Here is an 18,932-nt window from a genome sequence, read left to right on the forward strand (position 1 = left end):
AAATGGAAACATCTAGGGAAATGCCCTCTTTAAATAAAGTTTATATATATCTTCATATGATTCTTTTTCAACTTATTTTTTAATGCATTCTATATACTTTAAGTCTAACACGTTCAAAGTTTCAGAATTTGTACACTTTAAAGATCAGCAGCTGGAACCAGTTAGTGTTGGGGAAACAGGATCGAACTCCAGGGATTTCATTCACTGGAGTTCGATTTTGGTTGTGGAGGTAGTTTCACCATAATCCTATCTGTCTAACTTTATATTTATACTAGCCGCCTTTGGCGACCAACCGGTTCGCCAATCTTAATGTTCGTTAAAATTTTAATAATTAAATATTTTATGCAATTCCTACTTTAATAGCTTCTTCATCAAAATATTTTAAAACTTAAAATTTTGATAGTCATATAATTCACTCATAATATTATAAAGGCCTTCAGTCATAACGTAATATGTATCTCTCTTTTTTAATTTTCTGTTAACTAATTCATACTTTAAATTAAAGTGGAAAGGATTAATCTGCAATTAATATGATATTATTTTTTACTGAAACAAAGCATTTTTTTTTATAATATGATTATTGAAAACAGTCACTGAGCGTTTAAACTTTATGGGCACTAAAGAATATCTTTCTTAATTTATGTAATATGTCAAGAATTTGCCAACAAAATTTTCTCAGATTCATCATGAGCAGATCGATTTATTAACAATGTTTCATTTTAAATACATCAAACACTAAGAGAATAAACATAATTGTTTAAAATAATCGGTCGAAAACAAGTTAAAAAAAACTACTTAAAAACGATGTACTTAAAACTATAAGCATATACAAAAAATATATATAACTAATATAAATACAATTTAATTACAAAAGCATGCAACTAACCTAAAAATAATTTAAATCAAGAATCATCCGTTGATAATAGTTGTCAACAATCAGAACACAATGCGCATGCGTGAATTTTCTTCACCAGTTACGGTAACGCAAATGCGTGAATTTTTCTACGCCAGTTGGGGTAACACTATGCAGATTATACATTTTTAATTTCTTATATTCTGTGTTATTTTAATTCAAAAGTACTTCTGAATGAATCTGAAAGATCGATTAATTAACAATGTTTCATTTTAAATGCATAAAACATTAAGAAATTAAACAGAATCGTTTGAAATAACCCGCCGAAAAATGTTAACCCTAGCCTCATTACTGTTGGGAGAAAAAAAACTGAAGCCTTACTCATTTGGCGGTGGGGAAAATGGAAGATTTTTTTAGCGGAAAAGTTGGCGGTGGGGAAAATGGAAGATTTTTTTGGCGAGAAAGTTAGTTTTTAATTAATAATTAAAATTTCAAAAAAAGGGACCCGCAGGTGCACATTACCGACCTCTAAGGTATACATGTACCAAATTTGGTAGCTGTATGTCAAATGACCTGGCCTGTAGAGCGCCAATACACACACATTGAGCTTTATTATAAGTATATAGATTAACTGGAATTCATTCACTGAACCCGAATACTTATGCAGGGCGGAATTTATTTTTCCGAATATTAGTCTGGAACGTCTTCACAAGATGGGAGCATCAATTAAACCTTTGGAAAAAGGCCACAAGTGGCCATGTCCTCTTATGTACTGATTTTTTTTTTTTTTTTTTTTTTTTGTATTAAGTGAAGCTCCATAATTATTAAATTGAGCTCCTAACTGAAAAATTCATGAATTTGTTGGACAGTGATGAATGGAAATCTCAGTAAGACTAGGTGATCGACTGCCATCTACTGTTACAAATTTCAGCAACTGAATTGGAAAAAATTCAAGCTTTCTAAGTGTCTCCTAAATCATCAGCTCTTATATTAAGAGCAGACTTCAAAGAGAAAAGAATTTTTGGTCATAGAGCATTGAAGGGTGCCTGTCAAAACTATTGAGCTAATGAATAATGATATCGAAGCAGAATTTGTATCGCTGTTTTATGAATTGCCACCGGCGCGAATTCCGATGCCAAGTTAAGATGAAAAATTTATGCTAATGCATTTGGAGATTTAATGGAAATGATCGGAATTCCTTACTCATAGCATGAATCATGCGGATAAATAAGAAAGGACAAGGACATGGATTTTTTTATATTTCTGTCTTATTTATTATAAGATCATTTTTTCTTCAAGCTATTATGATTGAATAACTTCGATTAGAAGCTTTTATCATTGCTGTTTTATTGCTTCAAATCGATTAGAATATCATTGATAAAAGTACGATCTTTGTTTCAAAATTATTGTCTTAGAAAATAACTCAATTAATTTCGGACCATTAGATCATTATTCTTAGCAGTATATTCTTTGAATTATATTTATAGATTCAACTATTGCATTTCAAACTTTTTATCATTTTATTTATCATGAACATTCGATCAAAGGGTTTTTTTCCTTTTATAATTATCAGAATGATAGATTCGTGCAACCAATTATAAAGACTTTAACATTTAATTACATTCTGATGTTTCAGTTAATTTTATTGGCATTCTTAAATTATTTATCTCATTATTATTCTGTCTGTATTCATTCAATATTTCAAACGCCGTTATCAAGACTTTCCTATTGACAACTACAATTCATATTTTGAAGCTAAGTGGAGTTGATATTATTTTTTAACATCAAAAGAAAACCCTTAAGGTGAAGTTTGTTTACTTTTAAATATCCTGATTCCATGATCATTTTACAAGATTCCGCGTCACAAGATTATCAGGATACGGATGTATCCTGATAATCTTGTAGGGCGGCAGATGTTATATTATCATTGCAATACGTGAAAGCATTGTAATTCTTATCACCCCTTTCACATCCGTCATTGCTTGTTAAACCTACGCACGAAAATTGTATTATAAATCAATGATCAATATAACTTCTTTTAATCGTTTTTCCTTGCAATGATACAGGATGAATTGTGTTTTTTCTCTTGTATTAACCAAAATATGTTTCTCATTTTATTTAGTTTCGATAGCTATTTTTTCTTCTATTTATTTTCATTTAAAGTTTAATCTATTTTATTACTTATTTATTTGATTTATTTTTAATTTTATTGATATATTTGTTTGTAAAAAGGCTCTCTTTTTATATTTTGGTAATTAATACGAATCCATTCGCTCTAAATGATTTATATAAACAAAATGAACTGAATTCATTCGAGAACTAGCCAAACCTAATTGCTTTTTGTCTCTTTCAGTACATTTTAATTGAAATGAAATAGAAACTTCTACATAGATAAAAATCAAGAGAGTCTTGAATTTTTCGTGAACTCTGACATAAGTGAACCACTACTAGTTATTCATGATCATAAATGGGTTTGTCTGTATGATGCTGAATGAAACATTCTCAATTCGAGTAGCTGAAAACTTTCTTAAAACTTTTTTCTTGTTCTGAAATTTTTTATATATTAGAAATTTATATGCCAAATTTCATCCGTCTAGTTCAAAGAGTTCTTGAGTCATCGTACCCACAGACAGGCATCATTCCAAAAATGCGTCTGTGAACATAATGGCTCAAAACTTTTCTTGAGCTAAATAAGTGTCTGAAATGTATTAAGCTCAGGTGATATGAAAGAAAATTTCATACAGAATTTTTACTCAAAATTCATTGATTTTTATCAAATTATGAATGAAATCCGTTTACAAGAAGTCTGATCGGCTGGTTGCACGAAACTAATAAGAAGGATGACAACAAAATGCCGTAACTTAAGTAAATGAAATTTAGTACACAGTTTCAAGATATAAATTGTATATTTTCATCGAATTTTGAATTAAACCATTCAAAGGATGAACCATCTTTCGGTTTGCATTTTCTTATTTTGTGAACCTATTAACTGAAAAAAACACAATAGCTTGAATAAAGGAAATTTGGTATGAGAAACTGTAATAAAAATTGTAGTTCTGTGCCAAAATGTGGTTTCAATCGGACTGAAAAACGAAGTTTAAAATGCATTTCTTTTTCTCTTTAATATATTAAAAAGCAGAAAATGAAAATTAGGTATGAATGAAAACGGAATTAAGTTGAACATTAATGATTGAATAGATCCACAATTTTTTGAGGGGTGAAAAGTTGATAATACCTTATTAGATAGTAGGTGAGAAAGCTTAAGCAATCACTCTTGTCCGATTTAACTGTCATAAAAGTTCACATAAGGTTCATTTTCATTATTCAATTTGTTTACATTGAGAAAATTTTTTTACTGTTTTTCTGTTTTATTAAAGTATCGTTTTAAAGCAACACTAGTGCTATTTTCGGACGGACTTCATAACTTTGAACCACGGACAGATGATGAGAACGACACCTGAACCCCAAACCCCTTCCCCGACTTCCACACCACAATAACGGGAGGGTGTTTGTCCCTGACGGGTTTAAAGCGCGCCAGACCCGCTTATACGACGATTCTTCGATGGAATCGGGTCTTGAACTTGAGATTCACAGGTTCCGAAGTCGAAACCTTAACACCAGGCCACAGCAGCCTCCTTCTATTTTGGAAAATAGTATTTTGATCAAAAACAAAAATAATTTTTACTGATATAATATTAGTACTAAAAGTTAAAATATTTAGAATCATTAAGTAATTTAATTTCTGATTTCTGATACCCGATATTTTCAATCATTTTTTGGGGGGATTTATTAGTTATATAAGCCAAAATAAATTTTTACCTTATTTTATCAAGAAATAATTTTTTTCTCACGATTAAAATTTAATTTATTTTCCCCAACGCATTTTGAATATATAACTTATAACAATTAATTGTTTGGGTTATAACTGCCTTTATTTCATGTATTAAAATAATTTTGAAGACTCTTAGGATACTAATTACTTTATTTTATTGATTTTATTGGATAAGCTCAAAACGAATTAAAAATTCTGAAAAATTAGATCTACAATTTTAAATGTTAATAACAGCTTCCTTCACTCTATTTCTTATCGACGTATCACACTAGTGCAAGCGGAGAGTACCACTGCCATTTTCAAGATAGAAAAGAATGCCTTAAATATGAACCTAATTCTTAACGAGCGTCGATCCGACGCTGATATTTCTAATTTCCCCTGATTAGTCAGTTTTCTATTATCCTGCCGAAAAGAAGACTCCTCCTGCTTTTACTAATTATGGCACGTAAATTAAAAGAAGTAATGAAATTCACAACTTATCTCTCCGAGTTATTAGTTTAACCCATAATTGGGGAGGATGGGGTTATTATTGTACATCTGTTTTCTTTGCAGAAATTGAATTTGTTCGGAAGATTCGGTGATTATGAAGAGCAATTAGTAAGGCTCTTCAAAAATGGCTGCCCCTGCTACTCACTTAATTATTGCACTTTCCCTGTTTTTGGAGTGATTCGCCATTATTCGAGATTAAGAAGATGGTGCGAAAAGGGTTAGAATGACTGCGTTCATCAAGTTGCTCAAAAAAGTTTGCTTCTTGAAGCGATGTGAGCATGCGCAAGGCAAAAGCAGAAAAGGATGTTAGCCTTTGGCGTGTGGTTATATTCAGAATTTTTCCTTATTCATCGAATCTCTTTCGGATGAAGGAATGGAGATGATTCTTAGATTTAATGAGTATCCAATATTATGAGTCCTTACTTATGGATTAATTTTCTTATGGTAAACATGTTAAAATCAATCGAATTCAAAGAAAATTTTAAAGGATTCCCTTAAAATTGGATGATTTGTTTTCATTGTATATTAAATGATATGATTCAGATATTTGAATGAACTTCTCTGAGTCTCACGAGTGGTTAGAATATAAATGAAACGCATTTTGCACATATTTGTGCTTGTATAATTTCAGTGACATATTGGGATGATCTCAAAATCACTCAATATTAAGAATTTTGTTTAAATAGATGCCTTAAAAAATCGGATCAAGCAGTTGTATTTATAATAAGGATATGATATATGATTTGTTTGAAAACTGATAATAAAATGCATATAGGTAAAAAAATGTTAAGTTTACTCATCAAAAAAACTGATCTATTCGATTTTTCTACACGAATTCTACACATTCCTTTCTTGCACTTCTTCACTTGTGAGTAGAAAGTGTTTCAATTAATGTGCCGATTCAGAATCTCCCCAAATCTATACTTTAAATGCCAAAGTTGAGTGTCCAGAGGATATTCACAAAAAATCTGTTCCGGCATACGGATACGTTATGAATGACAAATATCTCGAAATAGTAGCGTGAATTTGTTGCAAACTGGAATGATATTCGTGACGACCTAGCATTTAATTCTTGCATAAACTTCTTCAAAGACTTGAGATAACCATTCGGGCAAATTGGCGTCGAATCAATTCGGTCTAATTGCATTTTTCGTGAGGAAAAAGTCATTATCACAATGTCTTGAATTAAATTATTGCATTGTCTATCCAAAATTGGCCCTTATTTTGTAGACGGAAATGTTCCCGGATACAGAATGAGCGTTTTAACACCATCTCTTCGTGTTTAAATAAAAAACTGTCAACTTTAGAATAAAAGTGTAATTTTATTAGATATGTTTGTATGAAAAGTGCAATTTGATTTAATTATATAAATTCAAAAAAATTAATAGAATCGATCCCATACGCCTATGTACTTGAGCTGTTTTCTTGATATATACATATATGTTGAATTTTCATCGAAATTATTGTTGTTCTAATAAATTTTCCTTCTTTTTTCTAGGTGAGTACCTTTTGCTTGGATTGTTTTAAATAAATTCTGTGTGCCTTTTTCTAAAAGTAAGTGCCTGAAACTGAAAATTCTTTTATTTTTAATTAAATATGGGAAATGTGAACAACGTGAATTTCATATAATAATTTCTCATTTCCTAATACATTTATCGTCACGTTAATAAATAACTGTATTCTGTAAAATGCATGATATTAGGAGGAAAGTTATTCAACAACAATAAAAAGTTAAAGCAATTCTGAAGGATTCTTACCATCATCTATCCGATTAAATCAATTAATTTCTTCTTTGCTTTATATTTCGCTTTCATATACGAGATTTTAGAGCGATGTTTTTATGTTTGAGCTTTAGTTTACAATGTAAATAGGCTATACATGTAGCAGGCAGAAAAACTCTGTTGGACGAAATCACTTCTAACAAATATTGACTAAGTATTTTTCTTTTTTAGACAAAGATGCGAACTAAAAAATAGGCATCCTATCTTGTGCATAGAATATGAATAAAAACGAAACAACTGTTCTTGCGAATGAAATGCTTGTAGATAAGAAGATACTCAAAATTACCACCATGCTGCAACTCATGTTAGCTTTTCCAACTGCGTATAACTGATCAAAGTAGATTAAGTTTCTCTTTTGTAAAAACTAAAATTCTTTATGCCAAATAATCCTATATTATCATCGAAAAATGGCAACGTTAAGTAAATACGGCTGGTAAGGCAACACGTCACAGTGAAAAGTCACAGCTAAAATTCTTCTGCTGGTTTGGCAATATATGGGCGAGCATTGTCCTGTTGGAAAATGACCTTGTCATGTATTTTGCTTTATTCTATCGTTTTTCCTTCAATCTTTTGTTCAAATTAATCAACTTGTTTATTATTTTCAATTAATTGTATTCATTGCAGCAATTCAATTAATTGTATTACACCGCAATGATGGTTTCATCCGGAGATCTTTCCAAAATTTGCGTCTTTATTTTTTAAAATTTACTTTGCTCTTTGTCATGTATATTGAAATCTTCATTTTCAAATGCAGTTTTCTTTTCAATGAGATAATGTAAATAGCTTCTTGCAAATGTTGTTTGTTTGACGCGTTTTTTGGCATGTTTTCTAAACAAAGAAAATGTTTTTAAAAATAGTTATCAGTGATCACACACTAGTTTAAATGTTTTTTTTATCAAAACTTTCAGATACAAATACTTTTCTGCAATAAATTTCAAGATTTATTTGCAAAAAAACAATATTAGTAAAACCATATATTAAAACCGGATAAAGTGAAATGTATACACCCATTAAATTTCTGCTCTTCCATTGTATATGTAGGCGGATATTAAATTTAAATAAACGAGTTGAATAAAATAAACACGTTGAAATAAACAAGTTTGATTTAAAACTTGGTGATGAATTCTCCAAGTTTTAAATCAAAATATTTCGCTTGTTTGTTTATTTAATGCAGGAAGCATTAGAATGAGAAATAATAGAAATTGTCCTATACGTTATAGCATCAATTTATTAAAATATATACATTTAGAAGAAGTATATACACATTTATATTACACCAAAAGAAATATTTTAATTAGGGGATTCTGAAATTGAAGATGGCATCTTTCTGAAGGTGTGCTAAAAGACATGAAAAATAAGACGATTAGAAAAAAAAATTATTAAAATAAAAGGAGAAATCCATTATGTTTATATAAAAAAGTCCTGTTCCAGAAATGGTTGATGCGCTTAAGAATAATTAATTACAGAAGTTAATTCATGCAATAAATATTTAAAATCCTATAATACATTCTTTGGAAGGGGGAGGGGATGATAAAGAAATGAATTGAAAATGATTAATGATTAAGAGAGCTTCTTTCCATCATCTTCAAGGTTCTGAACCATTGACTTAAATCATAAAAGTACAATACGCAAAAATTCTCAAAACTTATAAAATATCTAAATTTTTAATTATTTATAGATCATAACAATGGAATTCCTATTTATTTTCTTAAGGGAAAGACATGGATTGAAAAATTAAATACAGATTTAGATTTAGCAAAATGATAATGCATCTTTAGGATATTCATTCATTAAAATATTAATTCGGAATAACCAGTGGATACTGAGAAAATGGCTCTCAAACTTTCAGCTTAGCTTATATAATGACAGTGTAACTAACGCTGCGTATGCAGATAACGTATACAATAAAACAGTTGCTTAGAATTCATAAGGCCACTGTTCGTTTCTGGAAAAGTTTTTCTTAATTTTTATTTTCAAATTAAATTAGCAATTTGTGAATATTTTAAATTAATAGGCTATATCTTTATGTAAAAAACATTCATTCACTTAATACTTGATTTATTATAAAATGTATTAATTATAGAAAACAAATCATGTTATTATTTATTATTAAAAATTATTATTTTAATTTAAAGTCATATTTATTTTTAAACAAAAAAATAATTATAAATTTAAATTTAATTGTGATGAATCTTATCTATAATCACTCACGTCAGAAAAATTTTATTCGGTAATTCTAGATATATATTCTACACCCATTAACATTGCTTCATGAAAATTTGAAGTTGTGGATTCTCATGAAATAACTGCATCATTTAATCTAAACTTTCAAATTTCATTGTATAGTGATTCTTCATAATTCCGTTTTCACTTTCCGTTACTCTAGTATCATCCATATTCGCAAGCATTGTTTTTGAAGATCTTAACTATCTATATTCAGTTGAATTAATTAAGCATCGCTCTCCAATCGCTGCAAAATCCGAGAAATGGTACGATTTCTTATAGTTTCTAGAACAACATATACTGTTTACAGAATTTATGCAATTCCTGTAGAAAGTTTTCCGACAAAAATACAATAAAACCTTTTTCTATCATTATATAGTTTTATAAAAGAATTATAAAACCGTATAATTTGTAAAACATTTCCACCATTGGTCATTTTCTGTTAACTTAACAATTTTGCGTTTAGCGCTCTTACAGAGCATGTATTTTGATAAAAGCTCTTCGCTTATATTCTAAGTCGTGTTACTTTTTATTGTTATTAAAATCCCACAGAAAAAATGCATTTGATAAATTAAACCTAATTTCTGTGGTTTACTTATGTATTTAATAAATTATAATATTTTTCTCTTTAATTTCCGGTTTCGTAGTGTTAAAAAAGATAATTCCCACCATTTAAATCCAAAAATGCAAAACATTTTATGGTTTTAAAATGATAACAGTTATTTAAATTATTTATCACCTTTAAAGCAATATTTATAATTTTTAACTTTTAAAATTTGAATTTAATTACAATTTAAGTACCCATTGAATTCACTTTTGTTTTTGCATAACAGCTTAGTAATATATTAATTAAAAATCATTTGTAAATTGCTAATTTAATTTTTAATAAATCTGACAGAAATTTTTTTTAAAAGAGCTTATTTAGGATCAAAAACTGGCCTAGCGAAACCTAAGGAAAGGCTTTACCAAATGCCCTGTCTCAACACTCAGCGATATTCACAAATTACTAATATATAAACTATGCTAAACTATTGCGCTTTAATATTTTAAAGAATGAACCCCCTAAAAGTATATCATCATCACACTAAATCTCATTTTTAACTCATTTCGCACTCGTTTTTTCTACCTGTGTCTTCCCTTTGTCAGCCTCAAGGAATTCTTGAAGTGATTCAATATGTTTTTTTTTCAATTTCTTTCCTTTTATATAATCACTGAATCGTTTTATTCATGATGGTCAAACAATTGCTCAGCTGGTCCTGTTTCTAATTCACTGATTCATGAGCTTGTTTTAAATGAAATGTTTTCAATACATTCCAAGCTTTCAAATTTTTTTTTTCATTTGCTGACACAATATTTAAGCATCTCCATCGTTTCGAAGTTTGTTTTAGATTCATCATCTCATTAAAGTTCTTTGTTTCTTCAATAAATTCAAATGTCTAGAATTTTTTCTCTGTTTGATCAGGTTTTTCAGTTAACTTTAGAACCCATCGACCTCTTTATTTGGCTCAAAGTTTCCATCTTCTTCATCATTTGTAGCTTCCCTAACTTCGGGCTCTTTGCTTGTATATTGAATAAGCGTAAATAATGTAATCATTTATTCATTTGCTTCATAGAAATTTTTATAGAAATATGTTTAATATAATCTCTTTTCTATTATTGTTTCAATCATTTTGTATAGATATTTGATTTCCTTTTTAATTTTCGTTGCCCATTCCTTGTCCAATTTTCCTCTATTTCGTCTATCATAGATTCGTCTGTTTCAGATTTTTTTAGAAGTGAATTCATTAGATAATTACAAAGTCAAGTCTTGATTCATGAGATAAAAGATAAATTATGGAAAGGGAATGAATTTGGAAACTAACTAATGGATCACTTTCAGACTTATTAATAGCTGATTTGTTAGTTCTAAATCTATGTGTATATTCTTTCATTTCTTTGTCTAGTAAAAGAGCATTATTAAAGATACCTTCATTTATGTTTTTATAATATTCTTTTTACACTACTTTTATTCCATCCTTTTAATTTTATCATTCGTTGATTTATTAGTTACAGGTATGTCAGTGGCTGATTTGTTTATTTCTTCTCCTAGAGAAGTATTTCTAATGATTTCGCCATGTATTTTCCACGCGATTCTTTTTCTCCCGTGTTCCATTCGTTGCCACACTAATTCCAGCGTTAGCAGTGAATGATTCAATAGTGCTAAATGTATCAGTACTTGTTTCGTGTATTTCATCATCTTGGGAAATGGTACTGAAGAGTTCTCTGTATAATATTTCTCCATGGGACTCTTTTTCCATTTTCTGGGCTCCATCAGCTTCAAAATGAATTTCCATTTCATCAACAGTTGTTTCGTTAATGAGTAATGAATCCGTTGTTGATTCTGAAATTTCGTTATCAAAAGAAAAGTAACTGGAAGTTGCCTTATTTATATGTTCATAAGATTCTTTTATCTCATGCTCAGTTCCCTTCATTTCAAAGTTAGCTTCAATTGTATCAGTCAGTAATTCATTGGTAGCAATTACATCAGTAGTTGATTTCTTTATTTCTTTTTCTCGAGAAGAATTATTAAAAGCTTCTTCATTTGTATTGTCATAAAATTCTCTTTCTCCTGTCTGAGTTCCGTTCATTTCAAAATAAATTTCAGTGTTATCAGTAGATGATTCGGTATTGATAAATGCATCAGTACTTGATTCGTGTATTTCATCACCTAGGGAAATGGCACTGAAGATTTCTTTATATATTTCTTCATTAAGTTCTTTCCATTCATTTCCGTCAATTTCAGAATTAAATTCAACTCGATCAAGTGACAATACATTAGCGCTTAATGCATAAGTAGCTGATTTGTTAATTTTGGCACTGAAAGAAGAATTGCTGAAAGTTACTTCATTTATTTCTTCCTGGGTTTCTTTTACGTCTTGCTGGAATATTTTTGTTTCAAAATTAATTCCTATGCTATTATTAGTTGATTCGTTTACATCAAATTCGTCAGTGATTGTTTCGTTTATTTCTTTCTCTAAAGAAACATTGCTGTCTTTATTTATTTTCTCGAGAAAAATTTTTTCTGCTTGCTTGGCTTGATTGACTTCAAAATGAATTGATGATTCAGAAGTATTAAATGCATCAGCAATTGATTTGTCCATCTCGTCTACAGAGGAATAAAAAACAAAAGTTTCTACATTGAATTTGTCACCCCTTTCCTTTTGGGGAGTTCCATTTCTTCCGAAATCGATTTCGATTATGTGAATGGCTGATTCATTGATGACAAATACATCAATTTCTTTAATTTCATCATTAAAAGAAAAATTACTCAAAATTTCTTCGATTATTTTCTCATGCCGAAATTCATTTCCTTCTGATGTCAGGACTTGCGAATTGCTGATTTTTTTACGAGCAAAAGCATTTTCCACGGAACTTTTATTTAATATTTTTGTATGAGTTGTGTCATGCATAGTTTCAGATATTTCCTTTATTGTTTCATTGCTATTATCGTTTTCGTCTTCTATTAAATACACCTTAATATCTTCATTCTTTGCTCTACTTAAAGTAACTTCCTTATAAGACGATTTGTTCTTTTTCTTATTTTTTGGCTCACTTTCTTTATATTCTTTGCTTTATTCCCGGTTTCCTCGTTCATTGGCTCCTTATTTTCTAAACTGACAATCGTTGACTGATGACTCGAAGATAAGTTGATTGTTGATTGCTTATTTTTATTGCTTGCTGCTGGTAATGTGTGAGATTTTTCTCCTGTATTATCATTCTGGAGTTGAATTTCTTTTACTAGAGTTTTATCTAATGTAAGGCTTTGGAATGTTTGACAACGTTGGTCCAAAAGTGTAGGTAGAGCCTGAAAAATTAAAACAGTTCGATGACAATCAATTTAATGTTCATGTTTTATAATAATTATAGGCAGTTATGTTTTTGAGAACCACCTCCAAAATATACAAATAAAAGTAATTTTTCAAAAACAATTGCGTTTGAGAAGAAAAGACAAAAAAAAATCTCACATAGTATTTCTTCAGGTTTATTATTGCTTTACAGCTAATTTGTGTATAACTGAGTGTCTAATTGTGTTTGAGTTTCAATTTTCAGTAGTAACGTTAAAAAAATCAAATCTAGAGTATTAAAATTATTTTTGTTTCCCGATATTATAAGTCAAAATAATGTTATAGATATTACAAGCTATAAAATTCTTTCAAAGGACATAGATTATCATACAGTTAAAAAAACATTTTTATACCATATTGCAGTAAATAAATTAATTTGGAAGCGAAAAATATATTTTCAATATTTAATGGAGGATAATTATTAGTTTTTAATTTGATAGTGCTATCTTCATGCAACAACAATAAAAGGTTTCTTTTCACTATGTAATTCATTAATAGAAAATTTTAAAGTAATACATCGCAATATACATTATTATATAATTTAAATCGAATATATTGATATACAATTGTTTCAGAATATCGAGAGTGTTTTCCTTTATCGTTTTTCTTATCTTCCAAAAAAAGTCACTTATAGACTGTAAATGTTTTTTTTAATGTTTAACCCTCAGATACTTAAAAGCCTCCAAGCTCTAGAATGTCGAAATATTTAAACGCCCAAGACCCTCTTTTTTTCTTCTTTTAAAAGAAATTATGTATTGACCTATGAAAATTCACTTGCTCACATTCTTAATTGTTTAATATATAAAAGAGGCTTAACCGATGCCAATTAGGAGAATTTATACAAGGAAATGTGTTAGACACATTTTTTCAACCGACAGAGCAATTCTGACGAACAAACACACACCTCGAATATTCAGTCATTTGCACTTAATGAAGAGAAATAGAATCTTCTCAAGATTATTCGGATTTTGGGGGCGTCATCTTACATTGCTTGAACGGTCGTTTTTGGCGTTTCAGTATTGCAAAGTTTGAGTCAGAGCAATATGGAATCAATTTCCACTCATATTATATTCTTCAAATGTTAAGGAGGTTAGTATTTCGAATGGTAGTAATTATATAATGTTAGAAATTTGAAGAAAAAAAATTATGAAATATTTAAAACGCCACCAATGCAATTAAACTGCAATATATAATAATTTAGATAAATAATTCAGTCATTTGATGCAAATTCCATTCACATAAAATATGCGCGAACCTGTTTTGAGTCTTGCAGAAAAAGTAAGAGGATATAAAAGTACTAAATAAGAAAACGTGCACTATGTGCTACATTTTAAACACATCTGTTTACAAGAACTTAACATCACACGTAACGATTCTGATTTTCATATATTTTTCCATGATTTCTGCCTGAATTTTAATACAGCTATTGGACTTGGTTCATAATAATGCTGAATTAAAATAAACCTGTAATAAAACTAACCGATAAAAAGTTTGAAATTTTGCGATTAATTATTGAAATTTAGATTTGAATAATAGTTGAATCTATATGGATAAAAGTGTAAACTCGAAGATAAATAAGTATTAAATAAAAAGCCTTTAATTCTTTGTTTTTAAGCTTCTAAATAATGAAGAATTCTTTTGAATTCTTTGTCCTAAATTAATATATAACTATAACAATCGATAAAAAAAAATAGGAAGTTTGAAAATTTGATATAAAAATAACATTTTATATGGAATTTGAATTAAAAATATACGTAAAGGCATCTTAATTTTTTTTTTTACAAATTAGAATTTTTATATTCAATATGTTATACTTACATCAACACCGCTTCTGTTGCTTGTACTTTCTTGGAGCAAGCAGGCCATACCTTCTTGACAAGGGCATTGTAAGATGTACTTTCCTCCAAAATATTTCAGCTGCGCTTGCCGGTCATTGCAGTATTGCCCTGCAGATATGGATCCACAGTTAAAATAAGGCAGAAAATCTTAGTTTAAAAAATATTTTTTATTTTCAGACAGTTGACTGTGCATAGGTACTGCAGAACTGCAACATCGCCAAATAATAATTATTTTTCGTGTATAAATACAAACATTAATTATCACTTTTTGCATACTGGCTGTGTAATGGCTGCATCGTTAAATTATTTTCGTCTATAAATACAAACATTAATTATCACTTTTTTCATACTGGCTGTGTAATGGCTGCATCGTTAAATTATTTTCGTCTATAAATACAAACATTAATTATCACTTTTTGCATACTGACTGTGGAATGGCTGCATCGTTAAATTATTTTCGTCTATAAATACAAACATTAATTATCACTTTTTTCATACTGGCTGTGTAATGGCTGCATCGTTAAATTATTTTCGTCTATAAATACAAACATTAATTATCACTTTTTGCATACTGACTGTGGAATGGCTGCATCGTTAAATTATTTTCGTCTATAAATACAAACATTAATTATCACTTTTTTCATACTGGCTGTGTAATGGCTGCATCGTTAAATTATTTTCGTCTATAAATACAAACATTAATTATCACTTTTTGCATACTGACTGTGTAATAGCTGCATCGTTAAATTATTTTCGTGTATAAATACAAACATTAATTATCACTTTTTGCATACTGGCTGTGTAATGGCTGCATCGTTAAATTATTTTCGTCTATAAATACAAACATTAATTATCACTTTTTGCATACTGACTGTGGAATGGCTGCATCGTTAAATTATTTTCGTCTATAAATACAAACATTAATTATCACTTTTTTCATACTGGCTGTGTAATGGCTGCATCGTTAAATTATTTTCGTCTATAAATACAAACATTAATTATCACTTTTTGCATACTGACTGTGTAATAGCTGCATCGTTAAATTATTTTCGTCTATAAATACAAACATTAATTATCACTTTTTGCATACTGACTGTGGAATGGCTGCATCGTTAAATTATTTTCGTATATATATACAATTACCAATTATCATTTTTTGCATGGGCATTTTGCAAATGGAGCATCACCAGATTATATCCATGTGTTAATACAAACCATAATTTATTTGATTTTATTCCTGTAATTTAAAGAAAAGCACAATACCGAGAAATTTCTTTTTACACAGTCCGAGAAACATAAAAAATAAATATTTAAAACCAAAATGAGTAAGTTACAAAGAAAAAACATAATAAAAAAATAAATTCAGTCATTAATTATCACTTTTTGCATACGCGCTGTGGAGTGGCTGCATCGTCAAATAATCGGTTTTCGCATAAGCATTGTTCAAATGTAGATAGCCAAATTATTTCCGTGTATAAATAAAAACCCTAGTTTATTTCATTTTATTTCTTTGAATTTATAGAAAAGCACACTACCGAGAAATTTCTTTTTACGCAGTGCGAGAAATATAAAAAATAAATATTTAAAACCCTAATGAGTAAGTTATAAAGAAAAAAAAAATGACAAAGTCATAAAATTTATGCAAGAGAATATGTAGTTAAAAACTAAAACGCATTGCCATGAATACACTAAAACAGTTAAAATACAAGATTTTTCACGCTATATTTATACCCATTAACAATTTAATAGAATTTTTAGAACTTTCAATAATCGGGAGAATTGCAATAAAAAATGATATGCATTTCAGTGCTGAAAGCAATTTACCTAAGACATTTGTCTAATTAGTATCTGAAATGTTTTAGCCTACACCAAAGTGCAATCTACTGAAATAGCAATTAAGTATGATAGGAAATGACAGGTAATTGAATTTTTCCTTTTAACATAAATATATTTTAAATGCCTTCTGAAATAGCAATTCCTTTGCGAAAGTGAACTTTATGTGACAACTCTAATACAACTTTATATTATATTTAATCTTATGTTATGAATGAATGATTTAACGACAAGCAATTTTTGCCATATATGATTCGGTACTACATTTCTAAACTTTCCTTATTTAAAACGTTCATTGATGCAAAATGCTTGCCGTTTATCTTTCAAAAGATTCACAAACAAATATAGAATTCGCATACTTATGGACAGCCGGACAAATGTACATTATAATCGTTCACACATTAGAGAAAGCTATGATGCATCAACAACAAGGGTGCATAATCTATGCATCAACAAAATTGAATGTATCACTAAAATTCACACATCTAACATATTGCATTTTTGAGCTATAACATTCTTGTAAGCTAGAATATACATATCGACAATCAATTATTAAAGAAATGGGTGCAAATTTTGACAGAGAACAAAAATGGAGCAGAATTTCATTCAACTTGTTCATTGCATTTTCGAATAACGGTGCTTACATAAAAGACAGATGTATTCCTTTAAGAATTTAGTATAAAATATGATGGAAATTTAAAATTTTGTTTTAAAAAATCCACGTTCAAAGTTTCATCATTTTAGTTTTTTTGAGATTACAGTGTAATTCATTTCATTTGTACACTTTGATTCTGATGAACGACAGATAAACAAAACGAATTACTTTTTTTACTAAAATGGTTTTAAAATGTCGAAATGCAGCAAAATCAGGAAGTTTGAAACTTTTGGGATTATAATGTTTCATCTCGGGGAACAGGAAAGAAAATTAACGTGTTTTCCCAAAAGTATTATAATCAAGTAATCATTACATTGCATTATTCTTAAAAAGATTACTTGTAATTAAATAATCGCATGCTGAATAGATTATTTTTTCTAAACTTAAGTGCATATCTTACCAACTGATTCGAATTTTTTAAAATAATAGAAGATAAAATAATAGAAGATTAAAATAATAGAAGATATTGCTCAATTGTTCAACAAAGTTTAAATTTAAGTGGAAGAATTTTTTTCTGCTTTTACTAACAACAATGCAACATCGGAAAATGCTTTCCATTTTCTTTTCCAATTCTTTTCCACTTTCTTACCTTCCATGCTAAGTTCCACACAAATCCCTTTCTGTGGCACCTGGAAAACAGACAAAGCGACGCAGCATTCATTGCTTTCACAATCTTCTTCAATGATACATGGCTTGCCGTCAGTGAAATCCTTAAACAAAAATTTGAAACAATGAAAACTTTGCACATAATTAATAATATTTTTTAGTCTGTTAGATTTATTGAAATGAATCCTTTTCTATTCTAAAGGAATATGAAAGAAAAAATTTCTCAGAATTATTGCTGTGCTGTTCAGAATTGAAATAAAAATTTCAGATTTGTATAAAAATGAGAGAGATTTTTGTTTGCCTTTCATTTTATCAGTGCTGTTATAATATTAAATATTTTTAAAATATTCAGTACAATTAATATATATGCTTTTATTTAGTTCGAATCTCATTTAATACATATTCCGTTACGCCCAGTAATATATAAAATATATTTCTATCAAAATTATATAAAATATTAGTTAACAAGGTGCAATTAAAAATTTTATTTTTATTTATTTCGATTTGTTTCGAGTTTATAATTAAGGAATTTTGCAATCAGTTTTACATCATATATATTGAAATTATGAGTTCTGTATACTTAAATATCTGTGGTTACAATGTGTGAAATATATTTGAATACATAATATGCGTTAATATAGTATATATTTGTGAGAAAATATTTTCATAATTTAAATATCAAGTAATCGAATAGGTTAGTTAAATTTTGGGGGAAATGGATTTTATTGATTAAAATTTGAGAAGAATGGATTTTAAATTTCCATTTATGGTACCGAATAATAAATTAATAATTAAAAGAAACAGAAAATAATAATTAAATTAAAATTACTTCTAAATCCACAAGTAAAAGAATATTTTGAAAAACTGCTTTTATTAAATGATCTATAATAATATTTTGAATAGAGAATCGGAGACAATTACAAAATAAAGTAAATGGT

At 28.7% G+C, this 18,932-nt stretch overlaps 1 protein-coding gene across 2 annotated transcripts in view; it reads left to right on the forward strand.

Annotated features, from left to right (window-relative positions):
• LOC129962384 (voltage-dependent calcium channel subunit alpha-2/delta-3-like) overlaps positions 1-18,932 on the forward strand; it is a 452,772-nt gene that overhangs the window by 181,126 nt on the left and 252,714 nt on the right. The gene's annotated exons all lie outside the window — the stretch shown is intronic.

The sequence above is a fragment of the Argiope bruennichi genome, chromosome 2 (genome assembly GCF_947563725.1).
Source record: "Argiope bruennichi chromosome 2, qqArgBrue1.1, whole genome shotgun sequence".
In the NCBI taxonomy this organism is placed as follows: Eukaryota; Metazoa; Arthropoda; class Arachnida; order Araneae; family Araneidae; genus Argiope; species Argiope bruennichi.